Source organism: Myotis daubentonii, chromosome 7, assembly GCF_963259705.1.
Source record: "Myotis daubentonii chromosome 7, mMyoDau2.1, whole genome shotgun sequence".
Lineage (NCBI taxonomy): Eukaryota > Metazoa > Chordata > Mammalia > Chiroptera > Vespertilionidae > Myotis > Myotis daubentonii.
This window is the reverse complement of record NC_081846.1, coordinates 74,632,715-74,657,729: the sequence shown is the minus strand read 5'-3', so window position 1 is coordinate 74,657,729 and position 25,015 is coordinate 74,632,715. Positions and strand designations below refer to the sequence as shown.

The 25,015-nt window shown below is 41.1% G+C and overlaps 1 protein-coding gene and 1 non-coding gene across 7 annotated transcripts in view; one reads left to right on the top strand and one right to left on the bottom strand.

Moving 5' to 3' along the window:
• Nucleotides 1-113: 113 nt before the first annotated feature.
• The window catches only part of SPOPL (speckle type BTB/POZ protein like), a 65,060-nt gene continuing 40,158 nt past the window's right edge, over nucleotides 114-25,015 (top strand). For 3 of the 6 annotated variants that reach the window (XR_009453855.1, XM_059704567.1, XM_059704562.1), the window contains exon 1: nucleotides 117-301. The gene's annotated coding sequence lies outside the window, so the exon portion shown is untranslated. Of the gene's footprint in view, nucleotides 302-14,568; nucleotides 14,672-25,015 lie in introns of all 6 variants that reach the window. The other 3 variants (XM_059704563.1, XM_059704565.1, XM_059704566.1) reach the window with 3 other exon arrangements.
• LOC132238997 (U2 spliceosomal RNA) lies at nucleotides 15,151-15,337 on the bottom strand. Its single transcript, XR_009453955.1, has one exon. It is a non-coding gene; the product is annotated as a U2 spliceosomal RNA (small nuclear RNA).

The following is a 25,015-nucleotide window of genomic DNA, read 5'->3' as shown; positions in this document are numbered from 1 at the left end:
GAATCGCCACTCGGAAGCCAGAGCCCGGACGGGCCCGGGGCGGGGGGTGGGGGGGCTGCGGGGGCGGGGGCGGGAGCAGCGGAGGCGGCCGCCTCTGGCGGCGGGTTTGTTTATCCCAAGGAAGAACTTTAGGACCGGGAGATAGGGAAGGAGGGCGGGCCGGGAGGAGGGATGCGGTTCGGCGGAGGCGGCCGCCACAGGGACTCGCCGCCATCACCTTTGCCTCCACGGCCGCCGCAGCCGCCGCCGCCGCGGAGAGGAGCCGCCGCCGGGACCGCCCGCCGCCGCCCCGCACGCCCGGGTAGGTGCCCCTCCCCCGCCGGGGCCCCCGCCGCAGCCCTGGCCGCTCGCCCGCGGACTCGGCGGCGCTGGAGCCGGCCTCCTCCTCCTCCCCGCACCGCGCCCCTTCCCATTGGTCGGGGACCCCGCTCCCGCGGCCTGCCTCCCCCCTTCTCAGGCTCGTCTTCCTCCCCCGCCCCTCAGCCCCACCCCCGGGCGAGTGTCTACCTCCCCTGGGACTCCCCCTCTCAGCCCCCGCCCACCGGGAGCCCCCAGACTTTCCCACCAGCCTGGACCCTTCCTCCCCTTCCCCTGGCTCCATCCTCCTCCGTCCGTTTATCCCCGTCTCTTCCACCCTCCAGCGCCCACGTCTGAGCTTCCTCTTCTCGCATGTACACGCTCGGAATGGCCATCCCGGTACCCATGGGAGGGTGACTCCCCTCCCCGCCGGGACCCACCCGGCGGCCGCGGCCTCCGCCTCCTTGGCTCCGAGCACACGCCGCCCTGCCCTCTCCCGTCTCCCGTCTCCGGTTCCGAGGTGCAGGCTAACCCGGCGGTTCTGGGCCAAGTCTGGACTCTTCCTCATTCCATTGCCTTCTGCTGTTCTTTCTCCCGATTCCTCCCAAAGGGAAGGGGGTGGTGGGACCCCCCCCCCCCCCCCCCGCAGTAGATCGGATAGAAATAAGATGCATGTTTGTTCACCACAACTCCCCGGCGTCTTCCTCGGTGGATAGTGTCCTTCGGCCCTGCTCTGGGTCTTCCGATGCCTTGTTTATGTCGGAGTCACCCCGGGCCTAGGCTGTTCCATTCTAAATCTCGTCTCCCCGGCTTGAACTCACAGGCGAACCCACTGTTTCTTAAGACTGGAAACTTGAGTCGGAAAAGGCTCGTGCCTTGAACAGTTACATCTCCCCTGCCATACCGGGAAAAGTGGAGTATCTCAGGTTGTCCTGTTGTTCTTGAGAGAATTGGTGGCTGGCGGTGAAGACCTCAGGCTCCAGCTCCACTGCCAGCATCTAAACCCCTGCCTTGCCATCTACCAGCGCTGGCCTGGGGCCGGACGTTGGATCTCTCAGTGCCTCAGTGTTCTGCAGCTGTGAAAGGGGGATAGTGATACACTGCATAAGAAGGGGCTGGGAATCGCAGGACTTAATGCAGGGGCGATGCAACCCTGCTTGGCGCGTGGTAGGCATCCAGTGAGGTTCTTTATTTTTATCTCTTGACTTGGTTTCACTAGTGATGACTTAATCTGGAGAGAGGAAGGTAGGGATCGAAAGCTGGCTTTTTGCTCTGTTTCGTTTACGATACCCTTTTTGATATAGATAGAATTCATATTTTGTTAGTGTGTAAAATAAATCCTGCTGGTGTGAAAAATACAGAGTTTTAGCTCCCCAGTTTCAGGTAAGTTTACCAGGCTACAAGCAGGTCAGTCCCAATGTCAGGTACCTGCTTAGAAATTTTAAAATTTAACCTTTGTTTTGAGAGTAAGTGAAGTTGAACTATTTTAGCAGAAATATCATAGCGGAAAATGAGGATTTTATAAATGTGAATTTTAGAACTACAAATTAAATACTCAAAATTGGTGAGATTCTCCACATCCGTCTGCCCTTTATGTTGACTTGCTACTCAAGATGGAGCTTTGGCTTCATTCAGAAGACTGGTGGCTTTTCTCTCCTAACATGTTACGCTCATGCACATGACCAGTCCTTGATGTTTCCCAAATTTTACTCTTTAAAACCCTGACAGTGTTTGTGCTATTTGCCTACCTCCTGTGTATTATTATTTTAATACATTTTTTTAAACAACTCACTTAAAAATATATCAAATAGGTACTGTTTAGTGTTATAAATAGTAAAAGTTTGAAATCTCAAATTTCTGTCCCAATCACACAAAATTATGTTCATATTGCAACTGCCAGCATAAAGATGTTTGCCCGTGTGTAGCTTAATATCACTTTTGTGTCAAGCGGAATGTACTCCAAACTTTAGGTGACACTGCCTTTGCTTAAGCTATTTCCTGGCCTCGAATAAATAACCTTTGCCCTTTCCCCTGCATATCCAAATTCTACCCATCTTTTACCTCTTATTATTTCCACATGGTTCCTGCCAACATTGGTTTGTTTCTTGGCTTTTCTACTTTCTGTATTTTGTATTTTTGGCTTTGAATAATACAAGCAGGTCTCATTCAAGAAAAATGGCTCCTCTGGAATCAGACTTTTAAAGTTTATGGGAACTTTGAAGGGGTGCAGTAAAATTGGCATTTGCATCTACTCTGTGCTAAGCACTATTCCTTTGGTTTTGTAAATATTCATTCTTGCCAAAAATACTTAATGAGCACCTTCTTCATGTCAGGCATTGGGGATACAGCCCTTCACAACCAGGGTTTCAGTGAATATCAAGCCCTAATGCTTTAAGCAGTGGTTCTCAACCTTTCTAATGCCACGACCCTTTAATACAGTTCCTCATGTTGTGGTGACCCCCAATTTCATTGTTACAAATTGAACATAATTAAAGCATAGTGATTAATCACAAAAACAATATGTAATTATATATGTGTTTTCCGATGGTCTTAGGTGACCCCTATGAAAGGGTCGTTCGACCCCCAAAGGGGTCGCGACTGACAGGTTGATAACCGTTGATTTAAGGCATCCAAACTATATAATGAATTAACTCCTTTCCTATGTACCTAAAATGGTACTAGCTATATACCATACTTGAGCGAAAGAACTGAGGAAATAGTTAATTCAGTTTCTGTAGAGTTTAATTCTTACAGAATCTTGGTTGACAAAAGCTTCGTCAGACAATAATACAGGGAATACTGGTAATATTAAAGATATGATAATCTCTCACATTGCTAAAACACTATGCCAAGCACTGTTTCAGATATTTATATATATTAACTTGTTTAAACATCATAACAGTCCTTTGAAGAAGGCTTTATTATGTCTCTTTCTCACAAATGAGGAGTTGAGAAACAGAGAGATTACTTTATTTCCACAAAATCCTACAGCTAAGCAAGCAGCAGAGCCAGGAAATACGGTTGTAGAACCTCTTACATCTCAGACCCTCCAGTTCCATGGTGGTGACTTTAGACAAGGTTGTTCATCTTTCTGCAAAATCTTTTTTCTTTCTGTTATTTTGCATTTGTTTGTTTTTTTATAGGTTTCTCTGTATTTTTAGATTGTTTAGGAAGCTAAAAAAGATTTAACGTTTGTAAAGCACCTATACACAGACTTATCCTAAGTCTTATATATGACTAGATATTGAAAGCATTTACATTTGGTGGTCCTGCTCACGGTTTTGTTTCCTGACTTGGATTTATTCACTTGGCAAGAGTTTATTGAACAACTGATTCTGTGCCAGTCACTGTGCTAGGCCCTGGTGACACATGCAAATGGAGTGTACCTGTATTCACGGAGGCAAAAGTCTGTTGGCGAATAAAGAAACTAAACAAATAATTACAAAAATTACAATTACAGTTATAACTGCCACAAAGGAAAATTATTGTAAACAGTGAAAGCCTTCTAATGTATCAAGGAAAGCTTCTCTGAAGAAAGGACTTTTAGACTGAAACCTGAAGAATCAACTGGACTTGCGCAAGCATTGCTGGTGATTTCAGCTCTCTAGAACTGAAGAGTCCTGTGGGGGCTGGACCTTAGCATGCGAGGCTGGGTGATGTGAAATGAGACTGGAAGAGGTCACACTGGTCAGTTATTGCTAAGCATTTTGTACTTAATCTTAAAAGAAATAGGAAGCACTGGAGAATGTTAAACAGCTGAGTAAGTTATTTAGATTTTCGTTTTAAAAACACTTGGCTCCTCTGTGGGGGACAGATTGGAGAGAGACAGCTGTAAAAACCAAGACCAGTTAGGCCAGTGCTACTCAAAATTATCTGGCTAAGGACCTGTTTTGTTGTATTTTGGTTTCTAATACGTACTGGTACTTTAGTAACAATAAAATGAATGTTGTGGCAGTGTCAAATTACTATATAAATTTCTAAATGCTCCCTCTTAGTTTTTACCTTGTGATAATAGTTCGTGAAACAGTGTTGGGCCACAGACCACTTTGAGTAGAATTGAGTTTGGCTTTATAGCAGTTTAGGCAAGAGATGATGGAATCTTGGTCCAGTATAGCGGTGATAGAGATAAAGTAGCTAAATTTAACAAATATTTGCAAAGTAAAATTGATAGGATTTGATGATGGATTAGATTTGGGGGTCTAGGGAGAGGAGAAGACTGATTTCTGGGTAAGTGGTTCTTGTACCTAACAGGGAATATTGGGAAAATACCAGTTTTTTGTTTGTTAGTTTCTGGGAAGGAGTGGGTATTGATCATAATGCAGTTGGGAATAGTCAATATAGCTTATAATTGATGTTATAGTTGAGGGGAGGGGGGAGTGTGATTGCCTAAGGGGAAAGTATTTAGAGAGAAGATACAGGGAAATAGTCTTCTATGAATCTTCAATATTTAAATATGGGGTGAAATAAATGGAGCAAAGGAGACTGAGAAGGTGTAGCCAGAGGTTGGGGGAAATTTTCCTTGGCATCAGTAAGGCCAAGGCAATAGACTGAAAAAAGGAGGGAGTGGCTAATCAACCATGTTGAATGAAACTGAGAAATCAATTAAGTTGGGAACTAAAAAGTACACATTGTATTTAGCAACATGAACAAAATTATGTATTTATTAGTAGTCCGTCCATCTGTAAACTATTTGGTGATGAATTTTGTTTTAATCTGCTAAAGCAACAGCCCTAAATTTAGAATTCACTGAAATCTATAGCATCATCTGTATCTTCCTTCCTGAGCTCAGACTCATATTTTTATTTATCAACATCTGGATATTCTTATATGCATCTCAACTCATTCAAGACATATTCAAACAGAATATATATTTTAAGTACTATTTATCAGGCATTGAATACTAGACTTTCAGGAATGTCATTAGACCTCAGAGACGGGAACAATGAACAATTAAATACTGTTATTATAGTGTGATCAGAGCTGTCATAGCAGTTTACTCAGGTTGCTTTGGAAGCACAGAGAAAAGGTGCATTAGGGAAGGTTTTCTAAGGAAAATGACACTTCCGCAAAGTGTTTCCAAAGGACAAATGGAGAGGTGGACAAATGGAGCAGTGCAGTGGTAGAAGAGTTTAAAGAAATTATATTCTAGGTATTTTGAAAGCATGCAAATGTAAGGAATTGTGGCTATAGCATAGGGATGGTATATTAGTGAGGTTGGCCATGCCATTCAAAAGTTTTTCTCTTGAACTTGTACCTCTTTCCTGTTTTAATTAATATTATCACCACTCGTAGTCACCCAACATGGAGATATCTTTTGAATATCTTCAAAAATTAAAGATTGCCTTTGTTGTGGTATTTGTTGTCTAAGGTGGTATTTTTGCTGGTTAGCTTTATATTTCATATATTACACCTATACTTATAAAATTATTGAGTAACCAATAATATTACTTAAATAGTATTTCAGTTATGCTTCAGTGATATATTTTTTTAAATGAGAGAAATCTTATGCATATAACTTTTTCTCTAATTTAGAGAGTTAAATGAGGGCCTTGGCAAGAGTTGACTGCTAAACCTCAGATATATGGCCAGTGATGGTGCTTAGAGGCTCAGTAGTATCATAATAGTCCCTTGATACCTTAAATGCTATTTTAGTTAGTTGTTGCAACATCCCAACATCCTTAGAATTATCTTTTCCACCATAGTAGAAAACAGTTCATCTGTAGGGATTACTTCCTGAAGAAAACTATAATTGGCAAAACCTTAATTGGCAAGATCAAAGTCTCATAAAAATAGGGTGTTAGGGAAAATGATAGTAAAATGGATTTTGAAAACACAGTAAATAAAGGTGCTAGGAGACATCTCCTTTAAAATAAAAGGGGGTAGGTTATATCAAAACTTCGGATATACCTTTTTTGTGTTATTGTAGAATCATCTGCTAAGGTAGTCTTCTTTAAATTTTATACCAAGAAAATTATAACTTTCAAAATTTATTTTTATTAGTTCTTACTGGCTTTAATATTTTTTTTACTCTTGCCTTCTCCCTGGTTTTTAGTTTTTTTAAATATAACTAAATTCTTCTGTAAGAACTCTATGCTTTTTATATATTACTAGGGGCCCGGTGCACGAAATTCGTGCACTGGGTGTGTGTGTGGGGGGGCAGTGTCCCTCAGCCCAGCCTGCCCCCTCTTCCATACTGGGAGCCCTCAGGCGTTGACCCCCATCACCCTCCAATCGCAGGATTGGCCCCTTGCCCAGGCCTGACGCCTCCGCCAGAGGTGTCAGGCTTGGACAGGGGACCCCCATCTCCCCCTGATCACTGGCTCTGGCCCCCGCCCAGGCCTGAGGCCTCTGGCCCAGGAATCATGCCTGGGCAGGGGACCCCCATCTCCCTCTAATCGCTTGCTCCACCCCCTGCCCAAGCCTGACGCCTCTGACCCAGGCTTCAGGCCTGGGCAAGGGGACCATCATATCCCCCCAATCCCTGGCTCCGCCCCCCACCCAGGCCTGATGCCTCGGCCAGAGGAGTTGACCCTCATCACCCTCCGATCACCAATCACCGGATCGGCCCCTTGACCAGTCCTGAGGCCTCTGGCAGAGGTGTCAGGCCTGGGCAGGGGACCCCCAGCTCCCCGCGGTTGCAGGCTCCGCCCCTGCCCAGGCCTAACACCTCTGGCCTAGGCGTCCGGCGATCGTGGGCTTCGCTTTAGGCCCAGGCAAGGGACCCCTAGCTCCTGGGACTGCCAGCTTCGACCGTGCCCAGCTCCCATAGCTGGCTCCACACCTACTTCCTGCTATCACTGGCCAGGGCAGAAAAGGCGCCTGATTCTCCGATCATGGCTGGGGGGCACTCCGATCATGGCTGGGGGGCAGGGCAAAGGCGGCCCCAGGGCCGCCTTTGCCCTGCCCCCCAGCTCTTAGCTCCCCCCTGGGTTTCAGATCACTGTCAGTGGCAGGGGGCTTCTTCCTGCTTTCCCTTTTGCCTCCCTGCATTGTGCCTACATATGCAAATTAACTGCCAATCTTAGTTGGCAGTTAATTTGCATATGGCCCTGATTAGCCAATGAAAAGGGTAGCGCCGTACGCCAATTACCATTTTTTTCTTTTATTAGATAGGACTAGTGGCCCAATGCACGGATTTGTGCACATTGAAAGAAAAATAATTAAAAGAAATCTATAATAATTAAAGGGTAATATGCTAATTTGACTGGACATCATTCTGGATGTAATTCCAGACGTCCTTCCTGATGAAGCCATGGCTGGAGGGAAGCCAGCCCAGGTCCCAGGTGCCTGCAGGTGGCTGGAGGGAAGCCAGCCTGGTCCAGGGTGCTGGAGAGAAGCCGGTGCCGGCAGCCCGGGTCTCGGGTGCTGGAGGGAAGCTGGTGCCGGCAGCCGGGGGAAGGAAGGCCTACTCTTGCACAAATTTTTGTGCATCGGGCCTCTTATTTTAATACTGTTATTTGCCTGTTCTCTGTAATGGACGCTGGTTGCCATCTGCAGGGCGATCGGTGGGGCAATTGGGCCCCACTTGCACCTGCATTGGCCTGGCGCCACCGGCTCACCTGCTCCACCATCCCACTGTCGTCCCAATCTCATTGGGGCCTCCATTGCCGCCCGCTGCCAGCACTGTGTCACTGGTGCCCACTATGTTCTGCACTACCCCCTGGTGGTCAGCACACATCATAGCGAGTGGTAGACCTCCAAGGGGATAATTTGCATATTAGGCTCTTATTATATAAGATTATGGTTTTTAAAAACAGGCTCCCTTTTCCAGAATAATTATTAGCATTATATTCTGAATTGTGTTGTGAAACAGAACTTTACATAGGTAAAGACAGATTTAAAAATTTGTCTACAAATATAAAATTGCATTACCTTCAAACTATGGTTGGGATAGGTTGTTTATATATCTGAAGCAAAAGTATGTTGGGAATACTATAATTCATCTGTGCAATATGAATGTGCTTAGAAGATACTCCACACAGACATGCACAAACTCCTTTGGAGTTTTCATATTTGCTTTCACCCTTTATTAGATATAGGAGTAAAAATAATTGGAAATAACAATTCAAAACGAAAAAAGAAGGGTTTCACTCATGTATTAGTAATGCAAGATTTCAGAGGTTTTAGTAAAACTGAAAACTAGATGGTGCTTTTTAAATATTTGAGATGTCTTAACTAAGAAAAAATTGTTTTCTGTTTGGGTATGGTTTCTTTTTTTAAAATACATTTTTATTGATTTCAGAGAGGAAGGGAGACGGGAGAGAGATAGAAACATCAATGATGAGAATCATTGATTGGCTGCCTCCTGCGCGCCCCCTACTGGGGATCGAGTGCACAACCTGGGCATGTACCCTTGACCAGAATTGAACCCGGGACCCTTTAGTCCGCAGGCCGACACTCTATCCCTAAGCAAAACCAGCTAGATCTGGGTATGGTTTCTGAGACAAATTTAAGTTTTTTCTTTTGTAAAATATACTTGTGTTCCTACTTCCCTGTATTGTCTCTGCCACTCAAATAATTGATTTTTAAGGTAAAGAGTGCAGTTGTCTCAAGGCGTTATTATTTTTTTTTCATTGTAATTTGGATACAATTTCTGGTGTTTTGCGGTGGGAAATTCCCCTAAAAGTAAATAGTTTTCATCCTGTAATACAAAAACAAAATCAAACACAAAATTTAATACAAATTCATCCTGAAATTATCAAGACAAATAACACAAAAACCTATCAAATACGTAAATAAATTTAATTTTATTTTTAAAATATATTTTTATTGAGAGGAAGGAAGAGGGAGAGAGAAATATCAATGATGAGAGAGAATCATTGATCAGCTGGGGGGATCGAGCCCATAACCCAGGTATGTACCCTAACTGGGAATCGAACTATGACCTCCTGATTCATAGATCGACACCCAACCACTGAGCAACACTGGCCGGGCTAAATTGGATTTTAGTTAAATTTTTTTTGTTGTTGGTAACTCTTAGGATCGGTTTGAACCTTTATTAACCAGTTATTTGACATGGCAGTTCAATTATGTCTAGTTTTGCTAGAGAAGCTCAAGTGGGATATAGGCACTCACTAAACAGATTTGGTCATTTCTGATTGTATTCCAAGTGTATTTTTGAAAACATTCTTTCATGTAAATATTTTATCAATCGCATTTGAGAACTGGCTTGAATCAAGTGGTATTTTGGGGTATCTTGATTTATGCTTCACTGTCAATTATTATTTTTTTTTGGTGTTTTATTTCCATTGTCCTTTCATCTATCTGCCTTGTCCCAAGTCCCAAGTCCTTTATAAAAAATTTTTTTCTTCATCAAATTGTGTAATGAAACCAGTATTTTTTTCCTATCAGAATATAACCAGGATTATTTAAACATGGACCTGAGTAACTGACAACTTACTCTAGTGTAAAAATAGCTTTAATAGAATTTCCTCATAGGTCATTTTGATAGGGATGAACTACCCTTTTTTAGGCACTTATACCAGACAGTATCAAGTACCTTAGTTTTATTTTATTTCATTTACTTCTTATTACTAACCCATGAGTTGTAGATAATATAAATTTTCAATGGTACTTGTCACTAGTTACCATATGCTCCATTATTTTATGTACCCCAAAGAGAGAGGGCACTATCAATTACAATTGTAAAATGCCATCAGTTTCAGAAATGTTAAAATATGGAACATAAAATGGGTTTCTTAGAATTAATGAAATGTGGCATTAGTGCTACATCGTTTTAATGGTTATCACCCACTGTCATCAAAATAGCTAACCTCCCAACATCAAGTCAGAATAAATTTTGTTCTGCTTTATTTCAGAGCTCTCCAGACAGCATAGCATAGAGGCTAAGAGTGTGTACCCGTCTACTATTTATTTATTTATTTATTTATTTATTTATTTATTTATTCCGTCTACTATTTAAAGCTTTAGTTTTGTTACTTTAGGCAAGTTACTTAGTAGCATTTCTATCTCAATGTACTCAGCTGTAAAATGGAAATGACAACAGTGTCTATCTCAAGCTGGTCTAAGACCTGAATGAGTTATATTTACAGAGTATTGTTTTCCACATAGTTTAGTGCTTTGTCTAAATGTTGGTTAATGAAAAACAGTAATGCTATGTCTGATCTAAGATATACCAGCAGATGATGTGCTTAAAGTGGAGGGGAAAAGGGCCTTATCAAATCATTAATTGATATTTTGTGCACAAAATTAATATTAAAGTATTTCATTTGTCTTTGAAAACTAATGTAAGATTGCAGTCTTGACAATTTTGATATCTAAATTGCATTTCTATTTTCATAAAAAATACTTAGGAAGGTTCAGCTGAAATCTGCTTTTCTTTGATCTCTGTTGTGACATATTTAGTCAGAATATTCATGTGCTGTGATGAATGTCTTAAAAATAACTGCAATATACTTATGATTCCTGTCAACTTCATAAAGAATTCATTCAGAAATATTTTAAAGGGTTTCAATATTAAAGAAACATGTTTTAATTTTAGTTAAAACATGCCACTTCTCCATTGTGAAGTATATGGAAGAAAAGTAATACTGAGGCAGTTTTTGTTTATTTTAATGGTTTTATATGTATATGATTTTGTTGTTTTGTCTTGAGATTTAAAAATCTTGTTATATACCCTGATAACAAAAATAGGTTGTGACCTTTTGAACTTGCTTTTTTTCATTATTCCCACTTTTGCCTTGTTTTTCTCCTGTTTGGAGCTCATATCGTTCATTTACTCCACAAATAGTTATTGACCCAACTATTAAATGCCAGGCTTTGTGTCTACAGTGTTGAATTAGAAATAGAATTGGAAGATTTACTATTTGGGGTTTATTAATCCATCTAATCATTGAGTGCTTAGGCCCAGTGCTGAAATCTTTATATACATATTCTTTAAAACATTTTTTTAATTAATTGATTTTAGAGAGAGAGTCGTTCCACTTATTTATGTATTCACTGGTTGATTCCTGTATGTGCCCTGATGGATATCGAACCCACAGCCTTGGTATATAGGGACAATGAGCTACTCCGCCAGGGCTACACATTTTTTTTTTTATCCTCATAATTACCCTCTTAGGGTAGGTCATTACTTTTCAGATGTCACTAATAAATAAATGGCAGAAAAGAATAACCTTGACAGATGGAAGGAAAGTGAAGGTCAAATGTGATCAAGGTAGTTAGTGGTGGAGAGAGAGTATTTAGATGTTAAAATTTTTTCAAATTAGTGTTTTCTCCTAAAGAGGATTTGACTCTTACATTCTATTACCTTAAAATAGCATTCTTTGTTTAATATAAAAATGTTTTAAATTAGCATGAGGGGAGATTAAAAAAGTGTCCTTTCCTAAATTTAGGATGATGGGAACACGGCATTGGGAGCAGGATTTTTATTATGAACTAGAGGCCCAGTGCATGGAATCGTGCACCAGTGGGGTCTCTCGGCCTGCACCCTCTTGGGGGATGTCAGATAGCTGGTTTCGGCCTGATCCCCACAGGCCCAATCCACACAGGAGGGAGCCCGAACACCTGCGTTGAGCATCTGTCCCCGGTGGTCAGTGAGCGTCATAGCAACCGGTTGACCAGTCTTTCTGTCTTTCGGTCATTCGGTCGCTTAGGTTTTTATATATAGACTAGAGGCCCGGTGCATGAAAATTCATGCACTGGAGTGGTGGTCCCTCAGCCCGGCCCGCCTCCTCTCACAGTCCGGGAGCCCTCAGGTGCGGGAGGTGACCCGGTGATCAGGGGAAGGAGATGCCTCATCACACCTCTGCTGCTGCCACTGCCCTGGTTACTTGAGCCTCAGGCGGCACTGGGTGGCTGGGTAGCTGCCATCCGAGGCTTGCCTGCGCCTCAGGCTGGCTCTGGTTGGCTGGGGGGCTGAGGGGGTTGGGGGTTTCTGGAGGCAGGCTGAGGGAACTGGGCGCTGCCATCTTGTGGCTGTGGGTGCCGCCATCTTTGAGGGTGTGGCAGTCAATTAGCATATTCCCTCCTTATTGGCTGTGGGTGCTGCCATCTTTGCGACAGAGTGAGGGTCAATTAGTGTATTCCCTCTTTATTATATATAGATATCTTGGCATAAAGATTGCCTATTTATTTATTAAATATTTGTTTGCTTTTTAATTTTAAGTAAACTTTTATTGAAGTATAACGTACATTCAAAGACATGCACACAGCCCCATACACCATGTACACACTTGTATCTGGTTTCTTACCATAAACATTTATTTTGATGTTATCCATGCATGTAGTGTGTAGTAGTAGCTTATTCATTCTCATAGTTCTGTAGCATTCTATTTCATTATATGAGTGTATATACTATATTTTATCCATTCTGCTAATGAACATCTAGGTTTCCAGTTTGGAGCCACAAATTATAGTGCCCCTATTGAATATTCTTGTACATATCTTTTGGTGCATATGTATACATTTCTTTAGGACATGTAACTTGTAGTGGAATTGTTGGGCCATAGGGTGTGCTTATATTTAGTTTTAGTATATATTATCCAGTACTTTCCGAAGTGGTTGTACCAATTTATGTAGTCTCATTAGTAGGGAATGGGGAATTAGAGTTCCATTTGTTCCAACTACTCTGCAACATTTGCTTAATATTGTCTCATTAATTTAGCTATCCTGGTGAATGAAAGGGTATTGCATTGTGGATAGGCTAGTTTTATAAAATAAATCTAATTCCTTTCCCCACTCATACCCATCTCATGCATTCACCAAGGGAAAGTAATAGAGACATGTTTATTTTTACAAAGCCCATTGGATATTTCTGGTTACCTTGTCACTGTGTAGTTCATTGGCTTTCTGACAAATAGTGCATTTCTGCCTAACTATTGCTAAACATGGAAAAGGATTTAAGATTTTGCAAGCTGGGGAAAAGTTTTATAGGCTCTTTTATTGAGTGAGTTTGCAACATTGGCCTGAAGCTTTAATTACACAATGCTGAAATGTACTTGCTTTTACTTGACTCTCTACCTAGATTGTAATTTGTATTCATTCATTATTTTGTGAGGTTTGCTACTCCTTAAATGAGGGAATACTGTATACACAGTAGAGCTTACTCAGTTTTCAGAACTTGAAAGTAAAATTGAGGAAATTTTACCATAAGTGTGCCCACAGCATGCAGTGTGTTTTCATATTTAATTTCTTGTTACTTTTGGATTTTTAACTTGTGTCACAAAGGCAGTGTTGCTAATATGTATTTTTCATATCAGATTGTGTAGTGAAAACAAGAATGCGAAAAACATTTCTGCTTGTGTATTCTTTTCAGTGTTAGGATTTTGGTTACTAGTCTCTAAATAGTCCTCAATGAATGTAGATTGTTAGAATCATATATAGGGAATCACCTTTCGGGCATCATAATTAAGTTGTTGATTTCATCTGTTAAAACACACATATAGACTCATAACCGCAGATAAGCCCATAGTTTTTCCTTTTCAATATTTTATGCCTTTTTGTAGCTAATACTTTTATATCTGACTTCATTTTTTACTGCTGCAAAGTACTATTTCAAGGTAGAACAGCTGTTTGATAAATACTTGTGCTCTGCATATTCATATTCATTTACTGATTATTGCTAGTCATAAGAATCTTGGAATTATTATTTTTTTAAATTTATCTTTATTGTTGAAAGTATTACAGATGTCCCCTTAGAATCTTGGAATTATTAGCTAATCAGCAGACGACCTGAGATGGCATTCATGTCCTTAAAAAGTTTCTGTGAGGTACAAGAACAATTCATTTTGTTTTGCAAAACATTTCTTTGTGAGAGAGATAGGGCTGGTAGTTAGATGGCAATGGCTTCCTTTTATTAAGTCTAGTTTGGCTAAGTGTTACTTCATTTCAGAAAAGGTTGGATTAAAATCCAGGGTCTCCTTACACATTGCTCTTCCTGGATCATATGGCTTCCTTGTTTTCTTTTTCTCTTTTCATTTCTTTGTCTTTCTTTTTTTCTGTAAACTATGCAGCTATATGGCAAAAATTTTTCTTGGGAAAATTAAGCCATTTTTAATGGTTATGATATAGGCATATAAATCTATTCCCTACTACTGTTTACCCTAAGGCATGCTATTTGTCAATTTTTTCCCTTAGATTTTTATAATTTAAAGGTCCAAAATGTAGTAGTTCCTGTTATCTTTTTAAAGCATACTGGTTTATCCTGCTTTTGCCTAGGATAGTAATAGTTTATGTCTGGTTTCCAGTAACCTTTTTTTGATTTAGCACTTGTAATAGATTTTCTTTAAGCTTTTTTATTTATTATTTTAGAGAAAGAGGAAGGCAGAGGGAGAAAGGGAAACATTGATGTGAGAGTGAAACATCGATCGGCTGCCACTGCACACCCCCTACCAGGGATCAAGCCTGCAACCGGGTATATGCCCTGACCGGGCAATCAACCAGCAACCTCTTATGCACTGGACAACACCCAACCAACCTAGCCACACCGGCCAGGGTTATAATAGATAATTTACAAAAAACCAACACTATTATTAATAGTTGCATTAAAATGAGCCTGAGTAGTTTGGTAGATTTTTATGTCCAGCTGCTGTCATGCTATAGTCTAGCACACTGGTTCTCAACCTTCTGGCCCTTTAAATACAGTTCCTCATGTTGTGACCCAACCATAAAATTATTTTCGTTGCTACTTCATAACTGTAATGTTGCTACTGTTATGAATCGTAATGTAAATATCTGATATGCAGGATGGTCTCAGGCGACCCCTGTGAAAGGGTCGTTCGACCGCCAAAGGGGTCTCGACCCACAGGTTGAGAACCGCTGGTCTATCAATAGGTGAGATACAAGTGCATTAATGAGTTCTGTTTCTTTTTGCTTTTGTTTTTGTTGTGTGTTTTTTTGTGCACTGATCCTGGAAGTACTGTAATACCAGGTCGATGTGTGGAATGGATGGAGCAAACTTCTGTTCCATCTCCTAGTTCCAGAAATTCATGTAAAATAATTGTCCTCAGATAGAGGACGTATCAGATATTAAACTAATAACATACTACACTCGATCTTAGACAAAAGGCTGAGAAGTGATAAGTTCCATCTTTAACAAGTGGTAAATCTGAAAGGAACCGAAGTACACCTCTCTTTCTAACACTTTCCTTTAATGACAGTATTGGGATTCAAAGTGGGCCAGGACCCAAATGATTAGGGGCAACTAAATCCTTTGGTCTCAAGTGATGGTAAGGGATAGATTTGATGCCATTGCTCTTATTGATCACTTTGGTACCAGCCTATTGTTTCATGTTAATGCTGCAGCTTGTAAGATTCATGAAGTCACAAAGATGGCAATAGGTAGGGTCAGTGGGAAAATAGAGGTTATGTGAGCTGAAATAGTGGCTGAGCAGGCCTGCCATAGAATGTGTAGAGCAGCACTATCTAATAAAGCTTTTTGCATTGATGGAAATGTCTTGTAATCTCCACTTTCTATTATGATAGCCTTTAGCCGCTTGTGTTTATGTAGCATTTAAAATGAGTCTAGTACAACTGAGAAACTGAATTTCTAATTTAATTAATTTGGTAGGACTTATTTTGCAACAAACCCCTTAGTTAAAAAACAGAAGTATGTATTTAATGAAAGTATGCACTTAAGAAGTTGCTATGTTGATTTTTTTAAAGGTTTTTTACAACATTGCTCAGCAATGAAAATAAAGGAGCAGACAGTGGGTAATTATATTGATGAAGAGTGAAGGGTTTACAGAATGGTTGTGGTAAAAAAAGAGTGAAATGTTAAGCATACTCGCTAGAGAGTATTTGAACTGATGCATTTTGGGTTTTGAGTTTGATATGGAAGTAAAGTCACAATGGGAATAATGACTTAAGAAGAATGGAAGCCCTGGCCAGTATGGCTCCTTGGCCCGCACACTTGAGCCATACTAGAAATCGATTTGATTTCTAGTCAGGGGCATGTACTACCTGGGTTACAGATTCAATCCCCAGCCCCGGTTGGGGTTGGGGTACGTGCAGAAGGCAATCAATTGATGTGTCTCTCACATAGATGTTTTTCTCTCCATGCCCCCTCCCTTCCACTGTCTCTAAAATCAATGGAGAAAATATCCTCGGTGAGGATTAAACCCTCCCCCCCCCCCCCAAAAAAAAGGGAAAGACTCAACGAAGTGTTGGTAATAGAGATCCTAGGCATTAAATTGATAACATCAGGAATTAGTTATGTTATAAAATGATATACTGAGGTTTATTTTCATAGTGGGTCACACTAATCCAGGTATTAAGTTCCAGGTCAGAAGCTTTGAAAAAAGATTGCTAATATCTAAAGTGGATGAGATCGCTCATTCACAAAGGTCAAGGAACTGTGCTGGTATGGTAGGTCAGAAGTCCGTAGGAGTGAAATTATGCAAGGTGATGGTAGGAGTAGTGAAGAAGACAATGAACAAGTGCTGAAGTCCTCCTTAAGGGAGCCTAACTGGAAGGGAGGGTAGATGAAAGTAAAGGGAAGACATAAGAGAATATAACATTGGACTCATACAGTTGCCAAATGGATGGAAAAGTGATGTGTAAGAAAAGGATATTATTTTAGTAATTCTACTTTTTCTGCTTTGGTTAGGTATTTGCCTCTCTGAGCTTTGCTTTGTCTAGTTCCTAACCTGTGTAGATACCTAATACATGTTTGTTCAGTAAATGCTACACAAATGTGAATTTGTTCCAGTGTTCTGGAATTTTCGAACAAGGAGTATTGCTTAAATACTATGATAAAGTGATTTGAGCCCTGGCCGGTGTTGCTCAGTGGTTAGAGTGTTGAACCACGCACTGAAGCGTCACAGGTTCAATTCCTGGTGATGGGCCGCAGGTTTGATCCCCAGCATGGGGGGAGCAACCAGTCAATGTCTCTGACTCTGTCTCCCTTCCCCTTCCACTCTCTAAAAATGAAAAAAATATCCTTGGGTGAGGATTTAAAAAAAGTGATTTGAAAATTAGTAAAATGTACTGTTATTTTAATACAATTGTGTTTTCAAAGTATGGATTTAATTACCCAAATTTTAATGTTGTATTTCAAAAGGTAATGTAGGAAATGAATTATATAACCTTTAACATAAATTGGTAGATGGTAATTTCTTAATGGGTTTTTTAAGGTAACTAGGATATTTGGGGCACTATTCTTGATTCTTAAAGGCTTATAAGAGGATATTGCAAAATTGATGCATATCTTTCAAACTTTTCAGTTATTATTACAACTCTAATCTCTGGCAACTTTTTAAAAAATTTTTTTAAATATATTTTTATTGATTTCGGAGAGGAAGGGAGAGGGAGAGAGATAAAAACATCAGTATTGAGAGAGAATCATTGATCAGTTGCCTCCTGCATGGCCCTCACCAGGGATTGAGCTCATCACCCGGACATGTGCCCTGACTGGGAATTGAACCTGCAACTTCTTAGTGCATGGGTGGACTCTCAACCAGTGAGCCACACTGGCCGGGCTGGTAACTAGTTATTTTGCTTTTCCTTTCATTAGCGCGTTAGGCTTTTGAGGAAGTAATTGTAGCAGGTTAACTTTGGGCAGGATAGGTAAAGAAGTCTTCAGTGATTGAAGGTAAAAATTTCTAGATATTGCTAAATGAGCAGCAGGAGAAGAATGAAAACATAAGACCTATGGGGACAAAAGTTTTAAACGTTTAGCCATGTTTTCCTAAAACAAAAGTGGCTGGAAAAGGGAGAGAGAGAGAATACAGCTTTTATTTTGTGTGAATGTTTTAGAACTCAGGTGAATTTGGAAAAGTGCCTAGGATTAATATTAGTAGATCCAGAATTGGCAGCTAACTATGCAGACACTAGTATAAGTATGTTACAGACCTTATCTCATTTAAACTCACTATAATCTTGTTATTTTTGTTAATCCTCACCTGAGGATATTTTTTCCATTGATTTTCTTTTTAGAGAGAATGGAAGGGAGGGGGAAAGACACACAGAGAGACACATTGATTGATTGCCTCCAGCATGCCCCTCGTTCGGGGCCAGGACCAAGCCTACAACCGAGTACATGATGCCCTTAACCAGAATTAAACCCGAGATCCTTTAGTCTGCAGGCCAACACTCTAACCATTGAGCAAAACGCCTAGGGCTTCTCACTGTAATCTTTTCTTTTTTCAAATACAAGCAAAAGTTTATTTAATTTAGAAAGTCAAAGGTAGAAAAAGTGAGCCATCTAGGCTGCATGGGCTCAGGAAACAAGTTACAGAGGCAAAAGAAGGTCCCTTGGAACTTAGGAGAAAGAAAGCAAGGGCCTAGGGAAAGGAGATGGGGAAAGGCTGGGGCGTGCTTCAAAGAGAGAGAAAATGCTGAGAGAAGGAAGTGGGGAAAGGCATGGGCCTGCTCCAGAGAGAGGGGGAGAGAGAGGGAGAGAGAACAAATGCCTCACTATAATCTTTTTGAGTAAGGAATTATTTCCTTTTTAAGGATGAGAAAGCAAAGGGCCAGGAAAAGAAAGTAACTTGTTCAAGAGTTATAAAACCTAAAAAAATAAAAAAATTTGCATTGTTTTGTACACAAAACCTTACATTTCAATAATTTTAACAGATATATTCACCTGTGTAACAACAGCTCAATCAAGATATAGATCACTTCCATTATTCCAGAAAGTTCCCTTGAAGGTTATACAAGTCCTAAGAGACATTTTGGACATCAGTTTGTCTTTTTCCAACTACACCTCTACATTATTTGCATGAAAAAGGAGATGGAATCTGTTATAGATAAGAAGTCTGTGTGTAACAGAGCTAATAGCTGATGTGTAATAACTGATGCAAAGCCAAGTTTTCAAGGTTGAAAAAGCAAAAGTAAAACTTCAAAAGACATATTTAGGCAGATTTAACTTTGTTTCTCTTCATAGTTCATTGAGATTATTACTGCTTTGTAAACTAGTTTTATCTTTGAATTTTATTTTAATACTCTTACATATTAAAACAGTTTATTGAGTGCTTTCTATGTACCAGACACTATGATAGGTGTCTTCCATACGTTCCTATTTGCTATATCAGTTATTTGAGATAATTCCCTTTATTATTCTCATTTTACAAATAAGAAAACTAAATCCCAGAGAGCTCACACAGCTTCAGGATTTGAACCTACGTCTAATATTAGAAACCAAACTCTTAATCTGATGATTTTCTCTGGATTATTTTGTAATACTAAATTATACTTGGTACTTTGATTTTTAGAAGGCAATACACTTACTACTAGTAAATATGTAATATTTTTTCAACTGTTGACTTCAAACCCAGTGTGTCTTTGCTTACTATCTGCCAAGTTCTGTACTAGGCAGTGATTACATAAAGATGAAAATAGCCCGGCTGGTATGCCCAGTGGTTGAGCTTCTACCTCTGAACCAGTAGGTCAGGGTTTGATTCCCAGTCAGGGCACATGCCCAGGTTGTGGGCTCAATCCCCAGTGTGGGGTATACAGGAGTTAGCCAATGATTGTTTCTCATCATTGGTGTTTCTCTCCCTTCCTCTCTGAAATCAATATACTTTTCTTTTTTTTAAAAAAAAAGATGAAAATATAGTAATCTCAAGGAGATTGAATGAATTGGAAAACATATGGCATTTATCTTTCTCGGTCTGACTTATTTCACCTTAGCACAATGCCCTCTAAGTCCATTCATGTTGTCACAGATATTAAGATTTCATTCTTTTTTCTTAATCATCCAAGGATATGTTTATTGATTAGAGAGAGAGAGAGAAATACAGATTTGTTACCTCCTGTACACTCCCTGACCAGGACTGAACCCAAACCTTAGGTATGTGTCCTAATAGGGAATCAAACCCGCAACCTTTTAGTATTCAGGATATTGCTCCAACCAACTGAGCCACCTGGGCAAGGCAAGATTTCTTTTCTTTTCTTTTCTTTTCTTTTCTTTTCTTTTCTTTTCTTTTCTTTTCTTTTCTTTTCTTTTCTCTTTTCTTTTCTTTTCTCTTTTCTTTTCTTTTCTTTTCTTTTCTTTCTTCCCCTTCCCCTTCCCCTTCCCCTTCCCCTTCCCCTTCCCCTTCCCCTTCCCCTTCCCCTTCCCCTTCCCCTTCCCCTTCCCCTTCCCCTTCCCCTTCCCCTTCCCCTTCCCCTTCTTTATGGCTGAATATTGTTCTATTGTATATATGTGCCACAACTTTTTATCCACTGGTCTATTGATGGGCACTGGTGTCACTTTCATATCTTGGCTATCTATCTACGCTAATAAAAGACAAACATGCAAATTAACCATACCTTTGCTATGCCTTAAGCCATGCCCACCAGCCAATCAGAGCAACTATATACAAATTAACCCAACCAAGATGGCGGCCGGCAGCCATGGAGCTGAAGCAAGCAGGAGGCTTGGTTGCCCCAATGATGGAGGAAGCCAAACTTCCCGCTTGCCGCAGCGGGCTCTGAGCTCCACTCAAAGCAACAAAATTTCAATTATAGAAGGTAAATAAATCCCAGATACCTGCTTTCAGCTGGCCGTGGCCATGGAGCTGGAGCGAGCAGGAGGCTTCCCTCCCACCCACCCTGGCCAGCTCTGAGCTCCTCTCAAGGCTACAAAGTTTCAATTATAGAAGGTAAATAAATCCCAGAATAAAAGTAAAAAAGGAGAAGCTGGGAGCTTCCATCGCCGGGGGGCTTGTCCAGCCTGAAAACGGCCCTCAGCCCCTCACCCAGACTGGCCAGGCACCCCAGTGGGGACCCCCCACCCTAAAGGGGGTGTGACCAGCCTGAAAACAGCCATCAGCCCCTCACCCAGGATGGCCAAACCTCCATGGGGTGAGGGTCCCCACTGGCAGGGGGGCTTGACCAGCCTGAAAACAGCCATCAGCCCCTCACTCAGGCTGGCCAGGCACCCCAGTGAGGACCCCCACCCTGAAGGGGGTGTGACCAGCCTGCAAACAGCCATCAGCCCCTCACCCAGGCTGGCCAGGCACCCCAGCAGGACTCCCACCCTTATCTGGGACACCCTTCAGGGCAAACCAGCCGTCCCCCACCCATACACCAGGCTTCTGTCCTATATAATAAAAGGGTAATACGCAAACTGACCCTAGTAGCAGAATGACTGGGAATGACTGGTCACTATGCAGGAGCTGCCCCCTGGTGGTCAGTGCACTCCCACAGGGGGAGCTTCGCTCAGCCATAAGCCAGGCTGACGGCTGCCAGTACAGCGGTGGTGGTGGGAGCCTCTCTCGCCTCCTCAGCACTAAGGATGTCTGACTGCAGCTTCAGCCTGCTCCCCGCTGGCAAGTGGACATCCCCCGAGGGCTGTCGGGCTGCCAGAGGGATGTCTGACTGCCAGCTTGGGCCCGATCCCCCAGGGAGCAGGCCTAAGCCAGCAGGTGGACATCCTCCGAGGGGTCCCAGACTGCAAGAGGGCATAGGCCTGGCTGGCTGAGGGACCCCCCTGAGTGCACAGATTTTTGTGCACCGGGCCTCTAGTATATATTTAAAAGACTAAGTGACCGTTTGACTATTCGATTGGTAGTTATGATGCGCACTGACCACCAGGGGGCAGAGGCTCAACGCACAGGCATGGAAACATGGAACAGACTGATGAATCTCAGAGGGAAGCCGGGGAGGGCAGGAAGAGATTAACTAAAGATCTTATATGCATACTTGAATCTGAAGTAACAACTTACTTTACAGGGTAGTTTAACCCTTTGCGGTCGTATTAAATTTGGACATGGGTGTCGTACTGGTCGGAATTAATTTCCGTTGAAAGAGCGATGATACATAACATGCAAGATTATGAAGGATAAACAAGATTTATTCTTTTTTGGAACTACGTCACTACTAGTAGCATCACTACAAACGTTATCACTTTCTACGTCAGAGTCTGTATTCAAGGTGCCAAAATAAAACTCTTCATCGTTACTTTCAGATTCGCAGTACACTTCTTTTGGTAACTTTCTTTTTGCCGTTTTGGAGTATTATTTTGAAATATCTTAACAAGCGAGAATGCCTAATTACAGTTAAATGTAATCTGTAAAGCTTTATTTGAAATTCTGCGAAGTATCTCCGAAACTTGTCAATTTCTTCACTCTCAAAAGGCGACTGACTCGCCACGGTGTTTTGCATGGCAAGTGTGGAACAACCACGTTTGTTTATATTGAGTTTCGATATCTCCGATTTGTCGGGGCAATGTTTTGGTTTGTGACAAGGTCGCTTAGACACTTAAGAGCTTTCAGAGAAATTATGAACTGATAGATGAATGAATAGAGTTAAGATTCGTACGGTTCCTTGCTGTGGTGGCTGAGAGCAGCCATTCGACCAGAACGGTAAAAAAGCTTTGGTGGCTGAGAGTAGACAAACGACCGCAAAGGGTTAAAGGATCAAGTGAGATAATATGTATAAGAGTAAAGTTCTAAAGTATGAAATAAAATTTACAGATTATTATACTAACAACTACAATGAATTTGATTAATTCTATGTGAGAGGCATTTATGATAAAAGTGTTTAGGTAGCTAGGGAATAATTCAGTGATTTTACTATACAAAATGGCTTGGGGGTACATCGGTTGGTTACTAAAAGGTTTATGGAAAGGGTGACATTTAAGATGGACAGATTCAAGTTCTCAAGATGGCAGAACAGGTCATTGCTGAATTGGCTCCTCCCATGATTACATTAAAATTACAACTGAATTACACAACAGCCACCCTTGAAAACTAACTGGAGACTAGCTGAATAGAAGTCTTATACTAAGTATGTAGAGAAGAAGCTATGCTGAGGTGGGTAAAAGGGGCAGAGACACAGATGGGCGGCTTAACCCACACTCACCTGTGGTGGTTAAGAATTGGGAGGGCCCAGCCAGCATGGTTCAGTGGTTGAGCATTATTAACCAGGACATCAGGGTTTGATTCCCCCTGGTCAGGGCACATGCCTGGGTTATGGGATTGATCCCCAGCGGGAGATGTGCAGGAGGCAGCAGATCAATGATTCTCATCATTGATGTTTTTATCTCTCTCCTCTTCTCTGAAATTAATGAAAATATATATTTTTTTAAAAAGAATCAGGAGGCTACAGAGATCCTCTCTAAGGAACAAAGGGTTTCAGTCCCACACCAGGCTCCCTAGTCTGGAGCAGCGTTGCTAGAAAGAGGAGCCCTCATAATAATTGCCTCTGAAAATCAGCAGGAACTCAGTCTGGGTGAAACAGAGGGCTGCAGACCCAGGCGTCCTTTTAAAGGACAGCCCTCTGTGCATAGTGCATAGACTCACTGCTCAGAAACACTTAGCCTAAGCTACAGTGAAGAGACAGCAGCTGGAAAAGTGCCCTGGACATAAAGGGAGGAACTGAAAGTGCAGAGTCCCAAACAACATGAATCTAAAGAGGCCCAGACATTATAATTAAAATGCCAAAGGTTAAAGACAAAGAATCCTAAAAGCAGCAAGGGAAAAGTAGTTATCTAATAACTTATAGGTGCTCTCATAAGACTGTTAACTAATTTCTCTCCAAAAACTTTGCAGGCCAAAGGAATTGGTACAAAATATTCAAATTGATGAAAAGCAAGGACTACAACCAAGATTACCCAGCAAAGCTATCATTTAGTATAGCAGGAGAGATAAAGAGCTTCCCAGGCAGGAAAAAGCTGAAGGAGTTCATCACCATCAAAACAGTATTACTAGCCCTAGCTGGTTTGGCTCAGTAGATAGGGTGTCAGCCTGCAGACTGAAGGGTCCTGAGTTTGATTCCATTCAAGGGCACATGCCCAGGTTGAGGGCTCACTCTCCAGTGGGGGGCATGCAGGAGGCAGCAGATCAACAATTCTCTCTCTTTCTCCCTCTCCCTCCCTCTCTGAAATAAATAAAAAAATATTTTTTAAAAAAGACAAAACAAGAAAAACCCAGTATTACTAGAAATGTTAAAGAGACTTCTTTAAGAGAAGAGAAGAAAAAATTTACCGACAAAGGCAGTCAACTAACACACAAAGGTCAAAAGGCAAAATTAAGAAGATAATTTGTAATTATAACAATAAATTAAGGGTTATACACAAACACACAGAAGAAATACAAAGTTATGACAAAAACATAAATGTGGAAGGGGTGAATAAAAATGGTAGTGATTTTAGAATGTGTTGGAATTTAAGCGATTGTCAACTTCATATAGACTGCTATAAACAAAGCTTGTATATGAAGCGCCTGGTAACCACAAACCAAAAGTCTACAAGAGCTATACAAGAAAGCAAGAGAAGAATCCAAACAACGCTACAGAATATTATCACCATACAAGAGAAGAGAGGAAGAGATAAGAAAAGGAACAGAGAATTACAAAAATAATTAGAAAACGATAAAATGGCAATAGTTACATACCTTCAATAATAACTTCAAGTTATCAATATTAACTTCTTTGTTATTAATCCTCACCCAAGGATATTTTTCCATTGATTTTTAGAGAGACTGGAAGGGGAGGGGGAGAGACAGAGAAACATCGATGTGAGAGAGATCTATTGGTTGTCTCCTGCACATGCCCCAGAGACTGTAACCAAGGAATGTGCCCTTGACCAGAATCAAACCTAGGAACGCTCTGGGGGCCAATGGTCTATCCACTGAAACAAAACATCTAGGGCAGTGGTTCTCAACCTTCCTAATGCCGTGACCCTTTAATACAGTTCCTCATGTTGTGGTGACCCCCAACCATAAAATTATTTTCTTTGCTACTTCATAACTGTAATTTTGCTACTGTTATGAATCGTAATGTAAATATCTGATATGCAGGATGTATTTTCATTGTTACAAATTGAACATAATTA